This window comes from Sebastes umbrosus, chromosome 13 (assembly GCF_015220745.1).
Source record: "Sebastes umbrosus isolate fSebUmb1 chromosome 13, fSebUmb1.pri, whole genome shotgun sequence".
In the NCBI taxonomy this organism is placed as follows: domain Eukaryota; kingdom Metazoa; phylum Chordata; class Actinopteri; order Perciformes; family Sebastidae; genus Sebastes; species Sebastes umbrosus.
The window spans coordinates 14126697-14143527 of record NC_051281.1 but is presented as its reverse complement, the minus strand read 5'-3'; the positions used below and the strand labels follow the sequence as shown (position 1 = coordinate 14143527).

The 16831-nt window shown below is 39.3% G+C and overlaps 1 long non-coding RNA gene across 15 annotated transcripts in view; it reads right to left on the bottom strand.

Annotated features, from left to right (window-relative positions):
- LOC119500680 overlaps positions 1-16831 on the bottom strand; it is a 186243-nt gene that overhangs the window by 43543 nt on the left and 125869 nt on the right. For 13 of the 15 annotated variants that reach the window (XR_005209664.1, XR_005209667.1, XR_005209661.1 and 10 more), the window contains 3 exons: positions 16057-16118; positions 5487-5533; positions 2092-2189 (listed from right to left, as the gene is read on the bottom strand). This is a non-coding gene — a long non-coding RNA (uncharacterized LOC119500680). The remainder of the gene's footprint in view (positions 1-2091; positions 2190-5486; positions 5534-16056; positions 16119-16831) is intronic. The other 2 variants (XR_005209659.1, XR_005209657.1) reach the window with 1 other exon arrangement.

Genomic DNA, 16831 nt, shown 5'->3' with positions numbered 1-16831 from the left:
CGGTTTGTGCCTCTCGTGTATTAACATAACATTCCAATCACAGAACGAAGCATCTGATTTTTCCAAAAATAATTAACATTAAAGGGTTTACCTTTAAGACTTTTTTAATCATCTGGATAAAAAAATATTGTTTCCCAAGTTGCGGCTGTTTTTTTCTCATCCAGACTGCCAGAAATTACAAATGTCCTCGCTTTTTTTTTTTAAAACAAAAGCAAATATTATATATTGGTGTAATAACATATCGAAAATATTGAGTATTGCGATTTTATGTTTTGTGATACTGTATCGATTCTCAAAAAAACTGTATTGATTTTTAATTGATTTAATAATTTACATCCAAAGCTTAACTCAGTCAATACTTTATTTCATTTGCAAAGATATTGTAGTGCTATGATGTTGTTATAGTGACTGCGATAAATGCAGATCCCAGTGTTCTATATACAGTACATGTTTCTTGATGTATTCACAGATAATCATTTGCATATAAAATGTTAAATGCTTAATACAAATGAAGTCTTAGTTTCACAACTTTTAAATAACAACTTTTTTTTAAGTCAACATGAACCTAACTTGCATTTTTGACACATTTTTATATGTATTATGCATTTAAAATTGCACTAGACAGTGAGGTGTAAGAAAATATAAAAAAAAATTGAGTATCGCGATATGTTTTGTGATACTGTATCGATTCTCAAAAACACTGTATTGATTTTTAATTAATAGTTTACATGCAAAGATGAACTCAGTCAATACTGTATTTCATTTGCAAAGAGATGCGTCCTCTCAGTGTATGTGTCCTCTCAAAGTAGTGCTATGATGTTTGATGTTACAGGGAATGTGATAAATGCAGATCCCACTTTTTTTTTCCCACCCCTTTTTTTAAACTCAGATTTGACATACAGTATATGGTGTTAAATTAGATTTTAAAAAAATCGCAATATATCTCCTTACTTACAGTATCGTAATGTATCGCGATATATTGAATCGTAACCCCTGTATCATGATACATATCGTATCGCCAGATTCTTGCCAATACACGGCCCTAGTATTCACCTATGTTGCAAAAAATAACTCACAAGTGCCAGTGGAGACATTTTGTTGAACGTAGACCGTCCACTCAGAGCTCATCAACACTGACCGAACCCGAACCTTCTCTCATTCACACTTGATGTATCTGTTCTTTGAGGGTAAAATGACACATGTACATAATTGTTGAGGTTGGGGATGAAAAAAAAGAGACGTCAGTGTCAACCATTTTCAAATGAAGGCCCCCCCCCCTCACTCGGTTTCCACCTGTCAGCCAAGACGGTGGTAATTGAGACTTCCAGTGTGCTGTGGCTGGCTACCTTACTGTGGCTCTCCTGGCTGCTCTCCTCATGGCAGGGCTAGTTAAAGGCCTCTTCGGTTTGTCACAGAGTTTAATATGCACCCTACATAATTATGCAGGATTCACAGTGCTATCAAACTGCAATTCAAATTAGTTCAGGATTAAAGGCACAGAACAGTACTGGTTCCTTAATTGCATTGTACTGTGCTGATCACATTCAAATACCCATTACTCATTCCCTCTGCGGAGCAATAAGTCAGAGGGATTAATACTGAGGCAGGTGACAGGGCCAAGCCATTAAAAGGCAGTTATGCAGAAAGCATGGCTGGTTTTATTCACGTTAATGAAATCAGCGAAATGAAACTGTAATAGATTTATCAAAGCTCAGATGGATTTGCAGTAAATCAGTTTGATTCAGGCAATCAAACTGGACAATGGAGATAGTTTTCAGCTACAGCAGTGGATATCAGGCAGCAGCATGTGAGAAGTGCTGATATTCTTCTTGTGAGGATTTGGTGAACACCCGGTGCCTAGGCCCTATTCCCAGAGCTGGGCCTGCTCATTTTTGTCAGCTAAATGGTGCCAGTGACTGATAAAACATACTGCCTTCCAGTTAAACACCATATTCTTCTACCCCCTTCCCTCATCCCACACTCTGTCTCTCTCCCCCCTCGCTCTCCTCTTCAATTTATGGACCGTGTGCTGCTGATTCTGGCTTGTTGTACAGTGCACAAGCCCATGAATTAGAACCTAAATTCACTTACATCAAACGGATTAGTGTTGAAATCCATCCGTCTGAGCTCGTCTCATGGCACAGGGCTTCAAGTAGCCGTCCAACACAGGATGCTAGCCGGACAAAACTCTAGAAAGAATACATCCAGAAATTTAAAGAAAAATTCACAGATTAAACAACAGTTTGTCAACACCCTCTATTTAGCATCTATAAGCAGTATGTAAACTAGGGCTGTCAATTGATTAATATAGTTTATCATGATTAATTGCAAATTAATCACACATTTTTTATCTGTTCAAAATGTACCTTAAAGGGAGATTTGTAAAGTATTTAATACTCTTATCAACATGGGAGTGGACAAATATGCTTGCTTTATGCAAACATGTGTATATATTTATTATTGGAAATCAATTAACAACACAAAACAATGACTAATATTGTCCAGAAACCCTCACAGGTACTGCATTTAGCATAGAAAATATGATCAAATCATAACATGGCAAACTCAAGCCCAACCGGCAACAACAGCTGTCAGTGTATCAATATGCTGACTTGACTATGACTTGCCCCAAAACTGCATGTGATTATCATAAAGTGGGCATGTCTGTAAAGGGGAGACTCGTGGGTACCCATAGAACCCGTTTTCATTCACATATATTGAGGTCAGAGGTCAAGAGACCCCTTTGAAAATGTCCATGGCCGTTTTCCCTCACCAAAATGTAGCGATAGTTTGGAGCGTTATTTAGCCTCGCTTTAAAACTGAGCCCGCTACAACCTAAAAATCACAAGTTGCGTTAATGCATTAAGAAATTAGTGGCGTTAAAAGAAATTTGTGTTGACGTGTTATTATAGCGTTAACTTTGACAGCCCTAATATAAACATTTAATAAGTTTTTTATAAAACACTATAATGTAGTAATAAGCATTTTTTACTGTCGCTTATGAAGACATATATTGTTACAACTCTATTTTACTATACAAGAATATTGGAAGTAAACAAGTCGCCATTACTGCGGTGGCATCTTCCTATAATACGCGGGCATTTGAAAGCAAGTTGTCCTAAGAATTGTACAATTTTATACTTTTACCTTTACTTTCTATGTAACGTTACTTTTGACAACGATACGTAGGAGTTCGGGAAGAACATGAGCAGTTCTCAGCTGCCTAACGTTAGCCTAACATTGAGGTCATTGGACACTGAAGTAACGCCAGCTACTAGTTAACACTGCTGAGCTAACATTAGCTAACCGCGTTAGTGGGCTAAAGACACTCTCTATGTGCTGCGGTGGTCCCACAGAATAAATTAACTCAATCAACTAACCGTGGCGTTATTGTGAAATATAAAGTAAGTTGCTCTAACTAGAGCAACCTAATGACCATAATCATTAATTGGTCGCCATCACAAACAGAACACGTACAAAGTGTCTGGTAATTGTGTTAACTGACTCTCAGCCGAATTCTTCGTGGTTGCTCGTAGTGACGGCAGCTGTGTCCTCGTAAAAGCCTTCAATTTTATTTAATCAATACATACTCATCTGTGTTTATTATCTACGCTGACCATTTACATAAGTTACTACGATCAATTCGGCCACTTTCAGCCTTAATTTACGTTAATACAGTAAGCATACAGTACAGTCAATAGATCGCAGAAAACACAAAGCGGTCGCCGGATTCGTCTATATTATCATTGAATATCTGTTTATACAGCAGACTCCAGTGAAGGGGAGTTATAGTTGTTAACAAATACGTTATTAAACACTTAGATCTGCTTACAACTACATTAAAATGTATTATAAGCCATTTATTAGGTGTTTATATACAGCGCTTATAATATATTACTGAATAGGGGAACTTGAAGTGAAGTGTTATTTATAGTTTAGCACGTTATCTAAAACAAATCAAATTGTTTTTCGATCAGAAACTGAACCATTTGACAAATCAGTAAGTGACATTTTGCATGCAGTGGTATATTCAGTCAGTAGGCCGTTACAATGAGAGAATTACACCGGCTATGCCAGTTTTTTTCCTGCCTTACACTTTTTCAATGTAAAAATGGTTAAATGACCTGAGCTCAAACGACATTATTTTTAAATGTGTTCTTAATGAGTCGTCCACTGTACAGTATAAATTCCAATTACATCCAATTAACCCCAATCAGAAGCACCTCATCTCTAGCCTCTTTTTTTATTTAATGGTTCGCTGCGGCTTCAACCATTGATTAGGCTGAATGAGCAGCGCTACTAAATGACCACCTTGCAGGAGACGGGAGCTGTTAGCCTTAATAGAGACAGCCCGGCCATTACACCTCTGTGTGCACAGTCCCCCTCTTTTAACAGGCTAGATCAACTTTTATATTGGGGTCTGACGGGCCTCTATCCAGGTTGATTTTGACTTTAGGCCATTTGCTTCCAGGGAAAATGTTAAGTAGAAACCTCCCATCCATGAACACTAGCCCATTATTTTCTAATTACAATGCATTTAGGTCCTCCAGTAGGCATGCATGATTATACACAACGCCATTTGAATGTGTACACAGTGGAGGTGTTCTTAAAGCAGCTATGAAGCCAAATGTTATTGTGGGAATAGCCTTGTGTCTTACTCAGTATGTAGAAAAGTAGGGCTCAATCAATTAAAATATTTAATTGTGATTAATCGCATGATTGTCCATAGATAATCGCGATTAATCGCAAATCAATCGCACATTGTTTTCGGTTCAAAATGTACCTTAAAGGGAGATTTGTCAAGTATTTAATACTCTTATCAACATGGGAGAGGGCAAATATGCTGCTTTATGCAAATGTATGTATATATTTATTACTGGAAATCAATTAACAACACAAAACAATGACAAATATTGTCAAATATGCTGAAATCATAACATGGCAAACTGCAGCCCAACAGGCAACAACAGCTGTCCTTGTGTCAGCGTGCTGACTTGACTATGACTTGCCCCAAACTGCATGTGAGTATCATAAAGTGGGCATGTCTGTAAAGGGGAAACTCGTGGGTACTCATAGAACCCATTTTCATTCACATTGCTTGAGGTCAGAGGTGAAGGAAAATGTCCATGCCAGTTTTTCCTCGCCAAAATGTAGCATTAATATGGAGAATTATTTAGCGTCCTTTGCGACAAGCTAGTATGACATGGTTGATACCAATGGATTCCTTATCTTCACTATAGTTTTAAAACTGAGCCCGCTACAACCTAAAAATCTCAAAATGCGTTAAAGAAATTCGCGGTGTTAAAACGAATTTGCGTTAACGCGTTATCGCATTAACTTTGACAGCCCTAATATATAGTTAAAAGAGATAAAAATAAGATCTGGGAGATGTGCAAAACCAGAGATATGCTTATAATAATAATAACATTATGAATACTATTTATTCCAAAGACCATTTGAGGCTGTATGTGATCACAGCAGCTTACTGTATTTCTCATTGCTTTGGTCAGGATCAAGACAAGGCTCGGCCAAACTGCAAGAGAGAGACAGTGAAGATTAGAAATAAAAGCATAAATCCATTGAACATGAAGTATCCTCGAGTGTTAAAACTGGCAGCAGACGCTCGGATAAGCCCTCCCACATACTCAGTCTTGAGAATTTCCCTGTTTGTGTTCTTTTGAGGCGTTTTGCATTGCATAATACCCACATGGATAGCCACAACAATCTGTAGATTAAGCCCAACAAAAGTATGCATTAGAACTCCCTGGCTGAAAACAGCTTCATAAGTGCATTCAAAATACAATTCCCTCATAATTTGGGCTTTGTAAAAACAAAAACACGGCGCTCGTTTCTTAATGAAAGCACCCATAGTCGACATTAGAAGTGGATTAACCAGAAGAGAAACAGAGATGCACAATAAGTCTTTGAAACAGCCTTCATATACAATTGTCACCGCAGCGCCAAACATATGAAGCCCTCACTTTGACAGTGTGCATAAGAAAATAATTGCTTTATTTATAGATGGTGTGAAATTAAGCACACTTAAAGGCCTGGGACAGTATGGTTTAATCAACCCCCTTGATTCATGCTCACAATTCACATAGCGACTGAAAGCGGGGGGGTATTAAATACAGTCCCTTATTACTCTATAAATGCAAGTGGCCAAGCAGACAAAACCCAAGTGATAAATTAATAGTAATAAAAACACCAACTGCATGGACAGATAGAGAAATTAAAAGCCGGCATCAAATACAACACGCCGTTCAGCTTAATAAAATGCAAGACAATAACGTTTCTTGGAGCCAATCACGTGCACCTAGTGTAGGATATTTTAACACATTTAATGTTGATTTGTATCTCATTTAGCACTGACTGAATTAATGTAATAAATATCAAGCATTTAGAATCCGTTTAGAAGTCCGATTGCATTAAAGGGCCAGTTCACCCAAATCACAAAAAATGTGTTTTCTTGCTTGCCCCTAATAGTTTCTAGGCATACAGGCAGTTTTGGTTTTGACATGCTTGCTTCAGAAGCCTCCTCAACTACTAACCACTATAATGATGAATTATATTTTGTTTGTGCTACTCTTAGTATTGCTTTATTGTAAAACAAAAACAAAAAAACCCACTATTTTTCTCATACTGTCTATCTGTATTCACCCTCTGTCTGAAATGCTCCGTTTTAGCCTGTCTCTTTATTGGGTAACTTTGATATTTTTCAACCTGGACCCTTTTTTCCCATGTTTTTGTGTCTAGCTGACTAATAGCGACAACAATTCTGAATTTGGTTCAGTATTACGGGAGTGCGCTGTAGACGGTAGCTGCTCACAGGCTGCAGTATGGTGCTATTGGGGCAAGCTGTCACCATCATTTACGTCCATTAAAAGTGCTTGTTTTTGCCATGACAGGCTCGGATTGTTATTATAAGTGTTATTATTGGTGTAGCTCTATTGTCGTTTGGGTGAAAACAGTAGGGCTTATACACACTGTACAGAACCAGAAACAGGTTGAGATAAGGAAAAGGAAAATTTGTCATAAATCGGTAGAAATACTGGAGAATTGTGACCCCGGGAGGAAACCGGAGGAGGGCAATGAAAAACATGAGTCTCCCAGGAAAATTGGGAGGGTTGGCAAGTATGCTGTATCTAACAACCAAAATCTTTTCAGATGGAGGTCCCTGAAGTAAAAAGACTTTTCAAATGGGAGTCCTGGACCTAATGTGTCTCAATTTAGAGGTCCTTGCTATGAAAAAGAATGAGAACCACTTGTCTAGAGGTCTAAAATTATTATATTATAAAAAAGGGAATATAAAATGAAATTCTCTGACTGTTGGCCTTAAATTCATCACTTTCCCAACGCGCTAAACCTCCTCCACTTCCAATTACAGAGCATCAGCACAATACTTTGTAACACTGACGGAGATAGAGTAGGTTCATCATTGAAAACCAGAAGTTCAAAATCAAAAACTCCCCTAATTACTTAGATTTCACCAGAAAGTGTCATCAAAATGTCAGAAGCCTTGACACTTGTACCGCTAAGGCTTTTGACATCTCATACAAGTAGAATCCACTTATTACAATCACAGCCTATGGCTGATGACGTAAGTATGTAACACAGGGTCCCTTCTCTTAATAATTCAACTCTGTAAGAGAAATGAGAAGCCTATAGCATTATATAAAAGCGTGACCATTTGGACAGTGAGTGGAGGATATTGTTGAGTCAATCTGAGGCTTGAGGATGGCTTGAGATCCCCATGACCTCCTGCTTCAATAGCGAGGGCCTTATCTCTGGAGGGTCAATTACCATTCGCTTTTTGCTTGATCTTGTTTGTTTAACTTGACACAGTGAAGAAAGGCCTGACATTGACCAGAAGCCGCTGCATTAATGTGTTTCATGTTCTGCATTCATCATTGTCACCGAGCTGGAGAAGACTGCCGGTGTCACTGGAGGACAGGAAAGACCGTGTGTGTGTGTGCAGTAAAGAGAAGCGGCAGGAGAGAAAGATAAGTGTGTGTGGAGGTGAAGTGAGAATGCTTCATTTCTTAAAGGTATTAAATTTGAAATTCAGAGCATTAATATAGCAGCAAACAACTATTTGCTACGTAGAGATATAGAGGAGTAATGTTTACCTGAGCAGAGAATGAAGTCGCTCTCCCTCTGTGTGTGTTGTAATCCGAGCTTCTCCGTGCTCTGTTTACATAGCCGGGCCGGGCTGTGCGTGCATTTTGGTGCATGTGAGTCTCCCTGTTGTGCCCCACTGACTAGCTCACGGCCGCCGCTCTGCACTGCGTTAATGCGGCAGTTACAGCTAATAATGTCGACCCGACCGACGCCGTCGCCATGGAAGCGTAGCACCACCCAACCAGTTCCCTCCCAGGTTAACACTGTTATCTCTGTTGCCTTTGTTTGCACTGTTAGCACCGTTAGCTGCTGTCCGCCAGCTCAGCCAGATGTGCTCTAAATTCCATATCGAGCACCTTTAATAACCTTTAAAAATGTACCCCACTTTTTCTTTTCATGCACTGTCCCTTCATCTATCTGAACACTGGAATTTAAGCCTTTAGGCAAAAACAAACAAAGATCTCGGCTTTTTAAATGATTTGGCTTTTTTAAATGATTTAGCCACTACAATAAAGGCTTTTTAATATATTCTCTTCCTTGTTGCCACTTTTTTGATATTTTTGATATTTTCGAGTGCCTGGATTGCCTTCCTGTTTAAAAAAATAAGTCCATTGGAAAAAAAAGACCAAGTTTCAGAGTTGAGCATCTGTGTTATCTTGAAATATTTGGACTGTGTATGCTCCTCTTCCTGTCTTGAAATGATAATTATGTTTCTTCCTGACATTATTTTCAACATAAACTACTTTTTAGGATCAATCTAAACAGTCCAAAATGCCTAAATAATACTATACAAATACTGTCATTGCAAATCTCTTACCATATAAGTGAAATTATTCAACAACAACAATTGTGTTTCATAATTTTCAGGAATATACGCAACATACATGTCTGTGCATGTAAATAGAGAATTAAAGTAATTTGAGTTATACTCTGGCACTGCACAACTCCACTTTCCTAGTTCAATGTGCAACCTGTGTGATGACAGGTGAAAACTTGTAAATGTAATTCTCAAGTGATCCTTAATATAGGCTCTACTGTCACAGCGCGTGGACAGCTAATTCAGGGTTTAGTTCACGGCACGTCTCACACCTGCTTCTTTCCTTTGCTTGTGTGTGATGTAATCCATCACCACCTTCACTTGGGCTAGGTGAGAGTTCATGACTTGATTTTTGTCTTTTTTTATTTTACCTGAATGCATAAACCATGTGTTTATGTGAATCACCATTTTGTACTTGAATATATCTATTAGAGACGATGCATATTAATCAATATCTAAATAATATTCCAGTCTTTGCCAAGATTGACAAATGATCTGTTTTATAAAATCGACTCTGTTCTTGTTATTTTGTTTCTGTTAACTAGACGTTGGTGTAAATTCTCAGCCACCATTCCCTGTAAAAAGTTAAATAAACTAAATCAATAAATGTGTTTCATATATTGTAGGGATCAGGTTGTTTGTGTTCTTGTTTGTTTATTTTTTGAATAAACCTGCATATATTTTTTGGCCACTTGGGGGCAGTGAAAACAAACTGTAAACCCAACTGACATATTATAACCTTTTAAGTTGCAAAATACTTGGTATTAAAATGTGTTCTCATTATCTCAATTGTGTTTGCACTGTGATCAGATAAAAATATGCAGATTAGATAGGCAGGGGTGGCAGACTTGTCAAGAGACATGGTGTGAGCAATGTCACGAATGGACATCCTTCATTTCTAAATCATTTTTGCTAGAGAACACTTGCTAGCTGCTGCTACTACTTCATGCTTGAGTTAGCAGGAAGAGGCCGAGTTAGGTGAACTTGAGAGCCAATGTGAGCCTGAACACCTCCAAATGTGGTCTGGCTGATCAGATCACATTCTGATCTTAATTTGTTCTGCATGCATTTACACCTTGCATTATTGTGCATTTTTTTTTCCAGATAGCATTTTAATCCCAAGTCATATATTTACTTTTAGCTCTGTTTTGCTCTCCACCAACTCCTGAGGAAAATATCTGTCTCTTTAACTGTTAAAGGCTCCACTATAGGGTGCTGCAGGAATGAGTCCTAAAACCCGTAAATGAGTTAGCATTTTAGCACTTTAGGTTCCCTCGTCTGGAAGTCAATGGGTTTTTTGAATGGGATTTTAGTTAGATGCCTGAAATAAGGTCTGTGGTTGACACAAGTTTAAGAGATTTTAACGTTTTGCTCTACGATATAAAATACGTCAGTAAATATCACACTTTTTGAAGCTTTTACGTGTCTTAAAAAAGCGACTGCTAACAAGCGGCTAAATGAGACTATTAAACGTTATCAGGTTTATAGCCTGACGTTAACTTTTTACTTCTGGCGATTGCATTTATGCTTCAAAAATCATAAAAGTTCATTTGTGGAGATTATTGCAGGTAGTGTACAGTTAGCTTTTTTTGCTGAAAACAGCTATGCGCTGCTTCTGAAGACAATGCCGATGAGAGCGGTGAGAGTGAACCAAACAAGGTGTGGGCCAGAAAATCAAAACAATGAGCGGAAAGACACTAAAATGCTCAGTAGAGCTGAGGGGAACTGCATAATTAGGTGATAATTGTCTGTATGTTAGTCACTACGGGTGGTACCTTTCACATACTCACTGTAATTTCATCTGTTGTTAATAGACACATATTGAGTATGGCAGCTTTAAGTTTGTGCAGCCTCTAATAGACAGGTCAGGTTTGGTTCAGCAGCCCTCACTTCGACTTTCACTGTGGCCACGTAAAGGATCTCAAGACAGCTTCACTATAAATTGGGCATCATAATTGTAGCTAAAAAGATGATTGAAGTGTATTTGAGGTGCTTCACTTTCTCCTCTACATTTCGATGAGGTCAGTGAAGGTAACACCGATGTATGGTGTGTCTATCACATGGTCAGTTTGGACTGATCTTCATTAAAGCCTGTAATTACCATGAACTTTGTTTTGTTCTCATTTACAACTGCGGCATTCTCACTTCAGAGAGCTTCAAAGAATTTACAAGTACTGCTGACTGCCTTTTCACATAAACCCTGAAAACACAACTTATCGATTGTTTGTCTGACGACCTCAAATGATCTAACTAACTCAATAGTTGAAAACTCCAGAGACAACAACTGGAAAAGTGAAAGTGAGATGAGAGGCTGCCTGGTGGAGCGCATCTCAAAAAGCCCCAAAAAATCTCTCCTAGCAGGTTAAATGCAGAATAATATAGGCATTTCATATCAGAAATGATGAAAACTTCTTATGAATATGTCTCTTCAGTATTTGCTGTTGCAGAAATGTGTTTAATTTAGAAATTGTGTTGACAGAAACTCCCACACAAGCCCCTACAGCAAACCCGCTACAGCTCAATTAGTAGTGCAGCAGGGTTCACTTAGAGAGACCTGTCACTAGCCGAATTGCTGTTTACAGGTAATCCATACTCTTCCTATCAACCTGAGGTGAACTGGCTTTAACTAACGACAGGACCAAAATATACTCCTATTTGTTATACCCCAGTGGCTTGGGAACACCACTGATTGAATGTTTCCAGTGAAAGTTGTTTAAGCACACTCTTACTACAATGCTACAGCGCAGCGTTCTGACATTTTAATGACTTTTTCGAGACATACAGTGTATATTTCATGAACAATTTTTGTCAGAGTCAAAGTTGAATTTATCCCCTGTATTGCACTAAGTCTATGTAAACTTGGAGGTGGAGGAAACATTAAGGTGTCATGACATTTGTATACTTTTTGAATACGTATTGCAGTAGGCGCTGTATCATTTCCATAACTTTCTCAGGTTCGGTCATAATCACAGCGTTCAGTGGGGAGACAAAATATGTCATTAGGGGTACAATCACAGGGAAAAACAACACGGATGTGCTGTTCCAGTCAACATCTGGAGTGCTGTTACCGATCCTGCATGTCAGCCTGGGAGAGTCTGAGTGTCATGGTTACAGAGCTAAAAGAGGATCATCGGCACAAGGCTTCTATGAAAGGAGAGAAATCTAAAACCTCTCCACTTCTCATAAAGGCACACCAGAGAAACAACGCCCACAGGTAATAATCAAATACGAACATGTTCACTCACACACTGATCTTTACCTCTTATATTTTTTGAACATCCATCGCTGATCAAACTTTTTATTTCTTTGAAAAAATGTATGGAACCTTTTCATGTACTAGTCAGAAGAGAAACGAGGAACACCTGTAAACGGCCCTAAGAGACCATTAGACCATTATACAGTAGATTATGCTGCATTCATGACATATGAGATGGTTGGCAGAGATGAGAAAGATTCCCATATGTACAACTTGCGAGTGTGACTGGACGTCTCAGGACGCTCGTATGATAGCAGAGTTGGCTGTATAAGGGTTAAAAATGCTGTACATGGTCAATATAGCACTATATCCATCAAAATGAAGTTTTAAATTATGAAGTGATGCATCCGTTTTTGCTTGCCATTTCAGTCACTCTTGTATTAGTCACTTAGTCAAAGCACTTAGTCGGCTATATCAAAGTTTTGAGTAAAAGTCAGAATTATGTCATAAGGTACATTTCAACATAGGTTTACACAGATTAATGGATAGATACAAGTTGTTATGACTAAAAACAATATGCATTTACACTCCATGTTGAGTACTGTCAGGACTATCAGAGAGAGCCGACTTCTAAATCAGTGCAATCACCAATTACAGTGTATTTGCACTGAATGACAAGTTCCCTGTGTGATTTGTAATATGTTAAATAGATCAAAGCACAGTAGACATACACAGACAGACCGTTCTCATTCCCAGGGCGTCAAATACCGAGGCTTTGTCACAGCCATCCGTGTGCGATACCGCCGCACAAGGCACCCTTTAGCGCCGGTATGAGACGCACCGGGATTTCCATTAACTACAATGTAAACCCATCCACGTCAATATTAAACGCTCAGAGAAAGTGCCGTGGTGACGTAGTTTAAAGAGCGAAAAGACACACCGGGCAGGCGGAAGGGGAGGTGGATAGGCCCAACAAACAAAAGGCTTTCATCCAGGAGACTGCTGTTTGTGTCCTGTGCATTAACTTTCACTTACACTTTTAAAATCAGCTGTTAATTAGTGTCCAGTGTTCGCATTAAGTCACTTTCACTGTACAAACGTAGTAGTTTTAAGCCCAACCGTGTTGTTTTTTCCTAAACCTAAATAAGTGGTTTTGTAGCCTAATCCTAAGCAAGTGTTTCGGTTTAATTCACATTAAGCATGTGTTGACTGCGAGCAAAAAGTGATGCCAAGGGGTCTGAAAAAGCGTCAGAATGTGACGTGTTGGGATGACAATGTGTTGAAACAGACATAATACAGCTAAGAAGAAATAAGGTACTGTAATTTCCACTGTTTGCATGATCCAAAATAATAATAATAAAAAAAAAACAGAAGTAGGGCTGCAACTAACAGTTATTTTCATTATCTATTAATCTGTGGGATTAATAGATAACGGAATAGTAATAGTTCAATTTGAGATGCAAACATACTGTACATGGCTGTGAGTGCATTTGTAGCACTGGGGAAGTTCTGTGGGAACCGTCATATAGGGCCCATTAATTTAGGTTTACATTTTAAACAATCTGGGAGTTTATCAATGTTTATTTTGAATAAGATGCATCAAAATTAATATTGAAAAATCTGATTTGAAATATTTATACAAACATTGGTGTGAAACGTCTGATGAAATACTAGAAAGTTCTTAAACAAAGAGTAGTTTCCTTCTCGTAAAGGTGCTGTGAGGAATGTAAGGACAGCAATCAGATCCAGGTCTGGGCTGCACGTCAGATGACTTATTAAGGAGAGAATGACAGGAAGGGCAAGGTTTCAACTAAGCCCAGCAGCATCAAACTGTATCAAAAGTACTGCTCGGTAGGGTGCTAATAATAGACCAATACAAACAAAACTCCCGACAGGAATAGAAAGATCAAAACAATGCCTATTTAGTGCTCACGCAGGCAGTGTGAATGGCTTTTGTGTGCTGCTTATTATTGCAATCTCAGTGTAGCAACGGTACAGAGCAAATCTCAGTAATTAACCTATGGTAATGACAAAAGCCAATTTATGGCTCTTAAAGATCAAATGTATCTGGGTTAATGTGAGGTCAATCTAATGCATGTGCGGGAATAGCAGCGGTGGAATTGAAGTAGCTGGTTGTACTGGGATTACTGCCGGTGTGAATGGTGCTGTCAAAAAGATCCATTCTAAATAGACAGTAATGCACAAGCTGGTGTCAGGCTTAATTTGACACACTAACAGTACACATTGTGAACACATTTGTACATGTACGTTAAGTACGGTGAGCTAAACAGAAGACAGATAAACAGCTTTTTTTGTCTCGACTGTTTGAATGTGTTTGTTTTGAATATAAAACTTGACCTGTCTGCTCACTTTCTTTCACATGCCTCGCCATGAGCGTCACAATTCAAGGAAGAGCCTCCTCTAGTGCCTGCATGCTCAGGAAGCCCAGCAGCGTCTCCCACAATGGCTGCAGGAACTTAACAACATGTAACCTGGAGAGTCCCATAACTTGAATTCTTAAAGGTTCTATATGATATCCAGAGCATTATTATAGCAGCAAACAACTATTTGCTATGTAAAGATATAGAGGTCTACCTGAGCAGAGAATGAAGTCGCTCTCCCTCTAAGTGTTTTGTAATGCGAGATTCTCTGTGCTTTGTTGACATAGCCGGGCCGGTCGTGTGTGCCTTTTAGTGCATGTTCGTGCATGTGAGCGTGTCCCACTGGCTAGCTCACAGCCGCTGCTCTGCGCCTGTACGGCGGTTACAGCTGATAATGCCATTGCGGAAGCGTAGCGCCCACCTTTCAGTCCCCCCCAGGTTAAAACTGTTAGCTCTGTCAGCAGTGTTGCCATCGTTTGCACTGTTAGCACCGTTAGCTGTGAACCGTTGGGCAATCATCGGGTCAGCCGTCGCTGTGTTGAGAGCTGTTGAGAGGCAATAGAAATGCTCCCAATTTCTCGTTTAGCACCAAATCTGTGAGGCTTTTGGAACGAGGTTCTGTCCCTCGAAGAAGACTTTAAGGAGACTTAAAACTAGCGATTAAAACCATAAACTCCTGTTTACAATGTTTACTGAGGTAATAAATCAAGTGAGAAGTAGGGGCATTTTCTCATAGACTTCTATACAATCTGACTTCTTTTTGCAACCAGAGGAGTCGCCCCCTGCTGGCTGTTAGAAAGAATGCAAGTTGAAGGCACTTCTTTATTGGCTTCACTTTTCAGACCTGGAGTTGCCCACTGGTTTCCACTGTGTTTTACAAACCAAAACAATTGAGATATATGCCATTAGAAGGCGAAAGCAATGGTGGTACAGGAACTTGTACCCAAAGCGGACAGTGGAAACAAAAACAGAAACTGTGACAATTGCTACATGTGAAGTTACGGGTTATGAAGTTTCTGCACTAGAAACGGGGCTAGAGAGGACCTCAGAGCAGCTGTACGGTTCGCCACACATATCACTCATATTATCAATACATAATCTGATGCCAGTGTCAATATGCCACCTTGTTCTGTGAAAGGAAGTTTCGATCCAAGCCGTGTGTCAGCAGCAGGTCACCATTTCACCTGCTTTAGCAAGACATCCATGGATCGCTCTAAAGTGATCCATAAGCTTTTGACCAGGTCTTCTAAAAAGGTCTCTGGACACTGATCTTGATTACTTTACACTGGCTTCCCATCAAAATCAGAATCTAATTTAAGCAAACTATGCTGTGGTCAGGCACCCTCCTACATTAGAGAGCTACAGTACTGTCTGCATCGCCAGTAGGTGTCTGAGGTCTTCTGAGGTTGTGGCTTCTAAAGTTTCTTTCTCTTTGGATTAATATTTTACTAATGTCATTTTTTGCTCTTCTCACATTTGTTGCTTTGTTTTTTATTGTGACATCTGCTTTCGAAAGCTGCTTTTTAAATGAGCTGACTTACTTTTCTTAGGTCATATGAGCCCTGCTGACCACTCTGTAGGTAGAGGCCAGATGTTGGACCACCTGGACACAGCGACAGACAAAACAGGCATTAGTTATTCAGCCAGACTCCAAACAGAGCCTACTGACAGATCATGGCTCCTGGGGAGTTATGCTGCATTTAAATAGCACCTTTTGATATTAGATCAATACGACGGATTAACAGTCAAGTCACTCATGGGCAGATGCTGCGGGGAGACAGCATGCTTTGACTGTGATACATTATGTGCCAGAACTAAACAAAGAAGTTATTTCAATTCCAATGGTTTTGTTACTTTTTTCACAAAAGGTCAAGCGCTGTCAAAAATATCAGCATATTGACCTTTTTAAACATTCCAGAAACATTGGGATCATAGATTATGCTTTCTTCCCCTCTTCCTCGCTAACAAAGGGTTAAAACTCATTCACACCAAAGTCGCGGGGGGCTGCAACTCTCTGTGCTTGTCATTTGCAGGTCATTGTACAGTTCATTTGAAGTCTAACATGGCATGGACTGTCCTGGTGATATGTGTGTATTATCAGGAGGACAGAGAGGCTGTACAGGATGACAGCAGGCTCTGTTACTACTTAAAGGGTAACTTCGGTATTTTTTCAACCTGGACGATATTTTCCCATGTTTTTGTGTCTACAGCTGGGGACACAAAAACCTGACATCAGAGAACTAGCGGCGACGAAGGCTGCCTGTTGAGTCGCCTCACGTTTCGCCTTTGTTTTAGCCGGCAAGTTGCACCCAAACA